The sequence below is a fragment of the Aedes albopictus genome, chromosome 2 (assembly GCF_035046485.1).
Source record: "Aedes albopictus strain Foshan chromosome 2, AalbF5, whole genome shotgun sequence".
Lineage (NCBI taxonomy): Eukaryota > Metazoa > Arthropoda > Insecta > Diptera > Culicidae > Aedes > Aedes albopictus.
The window spans coordinates 300777378-300787760 of NC_085137.1; positions in this window are offsets into that span (position 1 = coordinate 300777378).

Consider the following 10383-nt stretch of genomic DNA (forward strand, 5'->3'; position numbering starts at 1 on the left):
ATTTCAAACGTACACTAACAATATGTAAATGCTTTACAAACTATTCAAACATAGGTACTTTTTAAACGTTGTAAAAAGTTATCATGGATTGACATTTTTTGGATTTTTCTCGAAAAAATGTAATTTTTTTACATCAATGTCAATAAATTTTAGTGTTGATATCCAAAGATTTTCCATTTCTGTTCTCAAGTTATCTCTAATCAGATATGTTAGAGCCTATTTAGATTGAAGGAAGAACACAATTAGTAATTTTTGTGTGGTATTGTAAATTTGACTTATTTTCCACTATTAGGGTAAAAATTTCAACCCGGTATAACTTTATTCGCCGTGAAAAAATATTACATTTTATAATGTCGTATTAAGTATGAATATATTGTTGATAAACGTTAAAAAAATAATTCAATTCGGTTCACTGGTTTCCGAGATATGACAGTTCGAAAATTAGTTGTCTAAATAATAGTGTTTTACCCGAACGGTTCTTACTTTGCGAAAAGTTAATCAATCAAGCCCAAATTTGTACTAATGATGCACATATAGTAGGTTGACAAACAGTCAAAAATTGAGATTTTTTGATGCACTCTATGAAAAGTTACAGGATGTTGAATTTTTTTGGGAGAAAAAATGTTACCTATCCCAAACATTTTGGCCATCCCCTGTATCTATGGTCAGATAGAGATTCATCATGTCCATTGGTCAGCTGGTGACTAATTCTACTAGAACAAAGTGTTATATCTAACACTTCCTCTCTTGAAGATACCATGAAGGTTAGGCGGTTGCTTATGTTAAGTAATCCAAGATCTGGACTACTTAAGTATTCCATCAAAATGGAGCCTTTCAAATTGATGTCTAAGATGCCCCAGATTATATTATGAGCATCAGCATCACTGGACTGCCAACAATTGGCGGAAGGCCTTTTGAAGTGCAGTATGCGATGACTTTTTTGAAAGCATCCGTAGGGGATGGTTCATCATGTGGTAAATACACTGAACAATAATCGTATTGCCTGTTGAGATTCCCAACAGATACATCAGTTGTGACAGCACGTACATCTCTGGTGGATAATTGTATTGTTGACAAGCATACAGGCTGGAAGCATGACACGCGAGTTTGCCATTTATTTTTTACGGAAAGTAAGGAGTGTATCGTAAATTAACTATATATGTTCAAAACATCCTAAAAAATAATTTATTCGAGTTATAAAGAATTTTATTTTTGGAGGTACTATATAAATCCTCAGAAAAAGGAATGGCACTTTTGCTTTTGTAAAAATAATTATTTTACATGGACATCAATCTCAAAGTTCAAACGCATGATCTTGAAATTTTGGACACCTCTTAAAAATTTGAAATTGCGGAAAAAATGGATTTTTTTTTTATTTTTTTAAATATTTTAGCGCAAATATATTCTTTCCCAGATTGCTCATAATATCGGTAAAAAATTATTTTCAAGAAAAAATTCGAGTCCATTTTAGCGCAATTCCTAAAAATGAAAAAAGGTCATTTTTCAGGGACCCCATTTTTTGATGCTCATTCAAAGCACGATTATGCAAATAAAAAATAGATCAAATTGATAATTCAATTTTTTTTTAATTGGAAATGTTTTTAAACTTAACGACGAGATAGCTTTAGTAGAGAACGGAATGGTATAACCTCTGAAGATATTTAAAACAGACTGCCAAAGTTCGACAAAAAAATAGTGTTTTTTTAGGATAGGCCATTTTTTAAATGTTGAGGGTTTTTCGATCATAAATATTTGTTTTTAAGTTGGTGTTCAATGATATGTTATGTGTACATAACTGCTAACAATAAATAATATTTTTTGGATTTTTCGCCGTACAAGTTTTATTCGCTACAGGTTAATGAAACGCTGAAAAATCTTTAAAAAACAACAATTTGTCCAAAACTTTAATTTGTGAGATGTATTCATTCTACAATATTTTCAATAATGCTAAACATTTTTCAAATTTTTTCAGACTGTTCTAAACTTGACTATATTGTGAAGATTTGATAGAAGAACCGAAATGATAAGACCAAACATGCTTCGAGATAGAGCATCCTGAATGTTTATAGTTAATTTCCGATACACTTAGCAAGCATCGGGTTCACAAGATTTCCAAGATAGAAATTTCCCTTACGAAAGTATAGTTCTTGGAATAAGGTCAATTGGGTTATACCATTTTGCATAAGTCTGCAAAGATTGATTGTTGCTGTTGTTTTATGCTGAAGATTGATCTGAACTACCCTAACCGTAGCCACTACCCAAACTAGGCAAGATTAGGAACAGCAGCAATAAAACCAGATCGGTATCGATTCGAACACTCCAAAGCCGAGGATATATAGAATACACTGTGTATATTGCATAATGCGAAATTGTATGAAAATTTAAGCTAATCAACAATATTTTCATAATCTCGCCCTTATTTAGCTTAGAAGTTTGAGACTAAAGAAGGGCAGCTGATTGTCTCGGAGAAACACAAGTTCACCTGCACCATTGCTCCGGTTAGCGCAGTAAGGGACTGTGGAGGGCGTTAAGGCTCCACAGAAACCAACTCTCCCCCCAGGCGGTCCGTAGTGTTATTCTTTGCCAATTGAGACAATCGCTAAGCAACACTACACTGCTGATCGAGAAAAGAAGTTGATATTGATGATCAACTTTATACGAGCTCAACTGCCAGCAAACTAGAAGTAATTGAAGAGAATCTTGTACAGGTACTCAGCTATCCAAACTCCGAAGGCATAGGAGCGCTCTAGCAATACGTAGTTTTCCAGCTAGCGATATCGAATGCATGACATTACGTCAAGGATCACTATGAACAGTAGCGTACACCCTCTTCTTACGAGGCAAGCCATCTCGGCAGTTTTAGTAACCGATAAGATAACGTCTACGGTCACCTTCATCCCCTCCCGAATACTCAGCTGATCAATCGAGAGCAGTGCAGAAAATGTCATTTCAACATATCTACATTCAATCACCTACAGCTTATTTAAGAAGCTAAACCTGAAAATATGAAATATGTAAAAACATGAGTGGCTATACATACCAGTTCTACAAGAAAGTCACGGAAAAATCGCTCTCACTTTGATAATTAAAGTTAATGCCATCGATTATCTTCGAAAAATGACAATAGGACAGATCGGTGAAGTACTAGATTTGTAGTAATGAGCTGAATTTTAGTATGGTGAGAAGGTCAATTCTCCGTTTCTGCAACAAAATGGTGCAAAAAGCGTGGGTATTATGATTTATTGCCTAATTTGATGCTGTTTGAGCAAAACTTTGAGCAACAGTTTTGTTGTTTTCTCCATTTCTTGCAACATAAACATCATAGTTATCCAAAGTTTTGCTCAAACAGCATCAAATTAGGCAAGGAATCATAATACTCACGCTTTTTGCACCATTTCTTTGCAGAAACGGAGAATGGAGTTCTCGCAATACAAAAATTCAGCTCATTACTACAAATCTAGTACTACACCTTCGTGCCCCATTGACATTCATGATGAAAGTTCCCTCTACGACATCCTCTCCAAAGATGTCTTGCGTCAGACACTAGTAGGTGGCGTCCTTACCGGTTTGTCTCGCTTGAATTCAAGGATTATTTTGTTGGTACGATTACGTCGAATGCAGCCTGCGTTAGCTCCAAGATCCGTGAATTTGGCAACACTCCTCTTCGCCTTCAAAACATCTGAGTTATCACTTAGCCTCGTTCATCTTGATGGCGAGAGCGTCACTTTCGTCTTGCTCAGTATCTGCCTTATTACTTCTGCTTGTATCGCCCTAAAGTTCTTGTTTAACTTTTTTCTTCCTCTTTTTATTTTGTCTGACCTCTGGAGTTCAGAAAGCATCCTTCCCATGACCAGCCCTAATCTGTGATGGCTAAGACCAACGCAAGACCCTGCTCCTCGACCCAGACGGTTCGGCATTTTAAAGCCCCCCAGTCTTCCCGGCCTTATGGAACACTTGGCTGGGGTCAAACTCACGGCCACGGGCACGCAATAAGGCGCTTTTTTTCGGGGTTATCACTTTCCTAACCTTGCAAATGCCACCTTCTAGCTCCTCTCCCGTCTGTTGTCTCGCAAGCTTCTCAACATGCTTTGAGAAAGCATCCATTCATTTAATTAAAATAACATCGAATTCAAGATAAATCTGAATCAACAATATTTAGCCATGGTACATGGCTGTCAATATCCAATCTTGTTCACGCCCAATTCTCACCAGATCTCTTTCAACTTGATTTGCATGATGCCCTCCCGGTCTTCTTGTACCGTCAGGACCTCTTGTAAACTTGCGAACACTAGTTTTGCAGGGTTGTTGTTTGGCATTCTCACTACATGCCCTGCTCATCATGTCCCTTCAGCTTTTGTCGCCTTTCGGATACTAGGTTCATCTTTCACCGCCACGCACCGTTCTCCTGCACCCCGTCAAAGATGGTTCAAAGCACCTGACTTAGTCCAGGTCTCGTGTCGGTAGAGAACCACCGGTATTATCAGTGTCATAATCATCGTGCATTTGATGCGGATGAGAATCTTTTTAGACCGCAGATTCTTGAGGAGTCCGTAATATTTTGACGCGTTCACCATCAGTCCGACCTTTGCTGCTTCACGTTTCAGGCGGGTGTGCGGTTCTGCTACCATTCTAAATGTTCCAGCTATAATATCCTTGTCATTTGCAAAACAGACAAATTGAAAATCTTACCCTGGTTGTGGGCCCGGCTCGTCGCATAACACTTTTCAGGGCTATGCATAATAGCAGACATCAGAGTCCATCACCTTGTCGTAGTCCCCGACGAGGTTCGAATAAACTAGACAGACTGGCCGAAACTCTTATGTGTAGTAAGTTTCACAGTTTTTGGCCATGATTTTTCATTTTTCCAGAAGGGTCTACTTCAGATTTTTTGTTATCCAAGAAGCTAAATAGATGCGTATTAGGCGTTGAGCTTTTTCTAGGGGCTGTAATGTTCGCTCTGTGACTAAATGCCATCTTGAAGTAGCTCGATTTAGACACATTTTTCGACGGTTCCTATTGATTCACCGTTGTTATGCGTGAACAATGTACATAATTGGTAGCAGTGCCAGCAAAACCTGTGCAAGCATAAAGCCATAAAGCTTCTGTTTCACTTTTTCTCCATCTTCTTTTTTTGGTCAAAGCTCTGGAGTTCGGAAAGCATCCTTCCCATGATCAGCCCTAATCTGTGGTGGCTAAGACCTACGCAAGACCGGAACTCCCTGCTCCTCAACCCAGACGGTCCGGCATTTTAAGGCCCACCACTCTTCCCAGTCTTATGGAATGTCTGGCTGGGGTCAAACTCACGGGCCTTATTGCCCTTTTTCTTCGGGGTTATCACTTTCCTAACCTTGCGAATGCCACATTTTAACTCCTCTTCTGACGGTTGCCTCGCAAGTTTCTAAACATGCTTTGAGAAAGCATTCATTTATTTAACTAAAATAACATCCCATTCAAAATAAACCTGAATCAACACTATTAAGCCATGGTACATTGCTGTCAATATCCAACCTTGTTCACGCCCAATGCTCACCAGATCTCTTTCCACTTGATTTGCACGGCACCCTCCCGGTCTTCTCGTACCGTCTGGATCTCTTGTGAACTTCGTACACTATGGTACTAGAACACTAGTACCCAGCAAGGGTTGTTGTATTTCATTATCACTACATTCCCTGTTCATTATATCCCTTCAGCTCCCGCCTTTCGGATACTAGGTTCATCCTTCACCGCCACACACCGTTCTCCTGTACACCGCCAAAGATGGTTCTAAGCACCTGACATAGTCCAGGTCTCGTGTCTTTAGAGAACTACTGGTATTATCAGCGTCTTGTTCATAGTGCATTTGATGTGGAGGAGAATCTTTTTAGACCACAGATTCTTGAGGAGCCCGTAGTAGGCCCGACTTCCACCGATGTTGCGTGTGATGTTCTAGCTATAATATCTTTGTCATTCGCAAAACAGACAAATCAAACATCTTACGCTGGTTGTTGAGTCCGGCTCGTCGCATAACACCTTTCAGGGCGATGCTGAATAGCAGACATCAGAGTCCATCACCTTGTCGTAGTCCCCGACGAGATTCGAATAAACTAGACAGAGTGGCCGAAACTCTTATGCCGTTTTATACATCGTTCATCGTCGCTATGATCAGTGTAGAAAGTTTCACAGTTTTCGGCCATGATTTTTCATTTTTCCAGCAGGCTCTACTTCAGATTTTTGTTATCCAAGAAGCGAAATGGATGCGTATTAGGCGTTGAGCTTTTTCTAGGGACTGTCATGTACGCTCTGTGACTAAATGCCATCTTGAAGTTGCTCGATTTAGACACATGTTTCGACGGTTCCTATTGATTCACCGTTGTTATGCGTGAACAATGTACATAATTGGTAGCAGTGCCAGCAAAACCTGTGCAAGCAATTAGAATAAAATAAACTTTTGCTTCAAGCACTCTTTTACCAAACCCTACAAGCCGCATTGATGTTAAAGCGCTCCCGCTTGTACTGCACATCCAAGATGCTAAATCTGTTTTTGGCAAAAGATATGTCACTCATGGATTTGTCGGTTCACCTCTCCGGTCCCAAATTGCTGCCTGCCTTGGCCTTGGTTGGTTGATGCAGAAGGAACAGTCTCAAAGAGAACGAAAACTAGGACCCCCTTCGTTAGCGACGACGCCGACAACGAACACAGTTGCCTTTTTGAATGCGCGCATATAGGCAAACTAGGATGTCAGTCAACCCAAAGGGAGGAGTTTTCCGAGTTTTCATGCGATACCTAAAGCACACGATGCGACGGTTTGCCAACGAGAAAGCATCTTCAAAAAGAACACGAAAGGCTTGCTCAGCTCAAGGAGAAGATTGTTAGGGATTTGGTGTGGAATAACGAGTTATACACCAAGAAATGATAAGGAAATGTCATTAGAACGCTGTCAAAATACTTTGTACTTGGCGAGGTAAGATGAGCACGTAATGATGGAAACCTTGTTGTACCCAAGCCGTTCCAGATATGTACACCAACAACAACACAACAACAACACAACACACAACAACACAAGCGTTCGGGCGGGTGGACTCTTATCTGACAGCACACTTTGGAAATGTTCCATCTCGGGGAGTCGTCGTCGTCGTCGTCATGAGTGAGTATTTCTTCTGGGCTGTGAAATGACTGTGCCGGAGAGACAAATAGTGGAAGGATTTGTGAAGCACCTACGCGACAATTATCCTCAACGACTACGATGGGGACAAGGGTAAATGCAGTGGAAAAATAATGAGTGTACACCACCTGACTGGGTTTGTTGGCGGGTCTTTGAGTTTGGGTTGCGGTTGTGTGAATTACTTGCTCTGCTTCATTTAGTCGTCGCCGGTTTATGTAGTCCCCATGAGTATACAACATGTTGTGGTACTGCGTGGTGTAAGATTTTTCTTAACGATTATCTTTTCTTTTGAAGATTGATAGTGGTTTTGTAAATCAGTTCAGTTTAGGAGAACCGTTTCAGTATGTGAACAACGAACATTTCCGCCGAAAATTGTAAAAGCAATGTGCGTAGTGTTCTTCTATGGACATCCCGAGAGATATACATTTTTCCATTATGGCAATATTAGTTTGTTTCTAAATCTAGCAATTGAGTCTGTGATCATACTTCCGCTTTCCGGAAAGGTTGCACATGTTGGTTTAGAATTAGTGGAGTGAGATCCTGATAATCAGCCGATGTAGACAATTTTTTCGGACCCATCTGGATGAGTTCACCAGTGATAAGGTTTTTTTTATCATGAAAGAGGCGGGTCTGTCACATCCACGTTTGTTTGTAACGATTCACGTTCTGCCGTGTCCCATGCTGCAACATGACCGCCCGCACTGCCACGATAGGTGCTAACGTCGATTATGTCGGAGAAGTGGCGCCCACCGATCAGACATTATCTATTTAGAATTCCGTCTATTGTGGTGATCTCCAGGTGAAACGGTGAGGGAGCTGTATTGGAAGAAGATGCGACGAATGGTCATATTCTTGGAGGCAGCGAAATCGATAAATTCACATCGTGGCGTGGGCAGTTGTCGTACTCGCGTTCGAGGAATGCGTCTTTACCACCATCAGTAGGTACTTCCTTTTTTTTTTCTTTTTTTTTAATTCAGGGATATCATGCTGTAGGCAGATTCATACCAGGTTGTGAAAAAGAGGACGAGCCAGAAGGGCTCGCCTGGGAAGACTACAGAGCTGGATCTTAAAACTACTTCACATGACGTTATTCGAACAGAGTATCATTAACAGAGTATGGTTATGGACTACACAAAAACAGCTTAAAAGAAACTAAAAGACAAAAAAGGTTTCCATATACAGTGTCGGACAAAACAATAAGACCACCAGCCATTTTTCATACAAAATGGCCAAGTTTGACGATCTGATGCTCGGTTTCTAGTGAACCAATTTGGCTGAAATTTTGACAGCCGCCATGGAGTTACGTGAATTCTGATTTGTATTTAGTTAATCGAGTTCTGTTCACTATATCATAAGTTACAGACATACGAAACGACAAAATAATAGGACCACTTTCAGATTACCATTCCAAATGATATTTGAGAGTATCTGATACTCAATGATTGATAAACAAGTACTAAAATTAAGGATGTCATTTAAACTTGGGGATATTTTTATTGAATTGGCAACAAATAACCATCATAAAAATCTGGTGTTAGAATTTTGTCGCACCGTATATCTGTAACTTTGGAAGTAGTGAACAGAACTCAATCAATTTAATACAAATCAAAATTCCCGTAATTCAAAGTCGACTGTCAAAGTTTCAGACAAATCTGTTTACTAGAAACCGAGTACCATATCGTCAAACTTGGCCATTTTGTATGAAATAGGACCGCTGGTCTTATTATTTTGTCCAACACTGTACATAAGTGACCCGATTTTGTCAGCCCCTTTCCGGAACACATTTTTTGCTCCCCTCAAAAATCTAAACAGATATTCACACTTTTTATCCCCGTATGTTCTGCCTTTCAGCAGTAGTTTGATGATGATCTTAAATGAATTGGTCAAAGTTTGACCGTTAGATAATGAGAGCAAAAAGTTCGTCGCAAAATGGGGCTGACAAAATCGGGTCCGTACTGTGACGGTTGTGGAACTACAAAAAGAAACTCAGAACGGACAAAAGAACATACTTCCTGAGCTTGGGCTGTGAACATTGTTTTTACTGAAGTTGAAGAATCGGCGCTTGATCCTCAACCTTTCATCGATCCATCGGCCATTTTTTGACAGTTGATCACAAAATCCTTCTAGTTTATGTAACCGGTACCATGGTTCCGGATTTTTCCGTTGTTCCTGATTTGTGGCCGGGGGTACTGGGGTAACCTCCTTATCAGATAGAGGTGCAACCTTTAGTTTTTCTTCGAAAAATATCTTGCGGCATATCAAACTTCATGATTTTGCAAAACAAGAGTATTGGACCATGTTTCTAGAGATTTCAGATAAAATGGCAACTTTTCCGGATGTTCCGGAAACCTGGTACCCCCAGGGAAGTGGCCACTTACTGACCGGTTCTGAAACCTAGCTTGCGACATATCAAACTTCATGATTTTGCAAAACAAGAGTATTGGACTATGTTTCCCGAAATTTCAAATATACTGGCCACTTTTCCGGATGTTCCGGATCCTGGTGCCCCCAGGAAAGTGGCCACTTTCTGACCGGTTCTGAAGCCTAGCTTGCGACATATCAAACTTCATGATTTTGCAAAACAAGAGTATTGGAACATGTTTCCAGAAATTTCGGATGCAGTCATGGGGAGTTTTTTGAAACGTATTGAACTCAGAATTGGTCTCAAATCCTTTCTAACCAAGCTGAGTTATATGTCCAAAATTCAGGCAATTCGGCCCACAAAAACCCCCCATGACGAAGAGAACAAGCCTGCCGAAAATACCATTGGTCACCCTATTTCAAAGCAGCCTTTATTTGAACAAAATCTAAAAACAAGATATACAAAACATCCAATTTTGGTGATTTTATTCAACCTTTACCTGATTTGAAGTTCATTGAAAGGATAATTTAAGGCTTAATATGCGCTTAATAAGTAAACAATAAAATTGATTTATTTTAATTAAAAATGAAAAAAAAAACACTTTCGTAAGCATTATTTACCATTTGCGGTTTTTTATTTACAAAAGAAATGTTTAGGAATGTATAATTTGAGGGGGTTGGAAGCAAAGGGGTGTAAGTGACAAAAACCCACTTTCGAGTAAATGAGTGTTGTGGTGGAATCTTTCCTTGGATATGAACCAAACTTCACCTATTGATAGCAGTTTCCTTTAAGCAGTTTCAATGCTGTAAATAAATAGTTTAATTTTACTAAACTTACATTTTAATGTAGGATTCATCATCCCAAGACTGCAATTCTGAT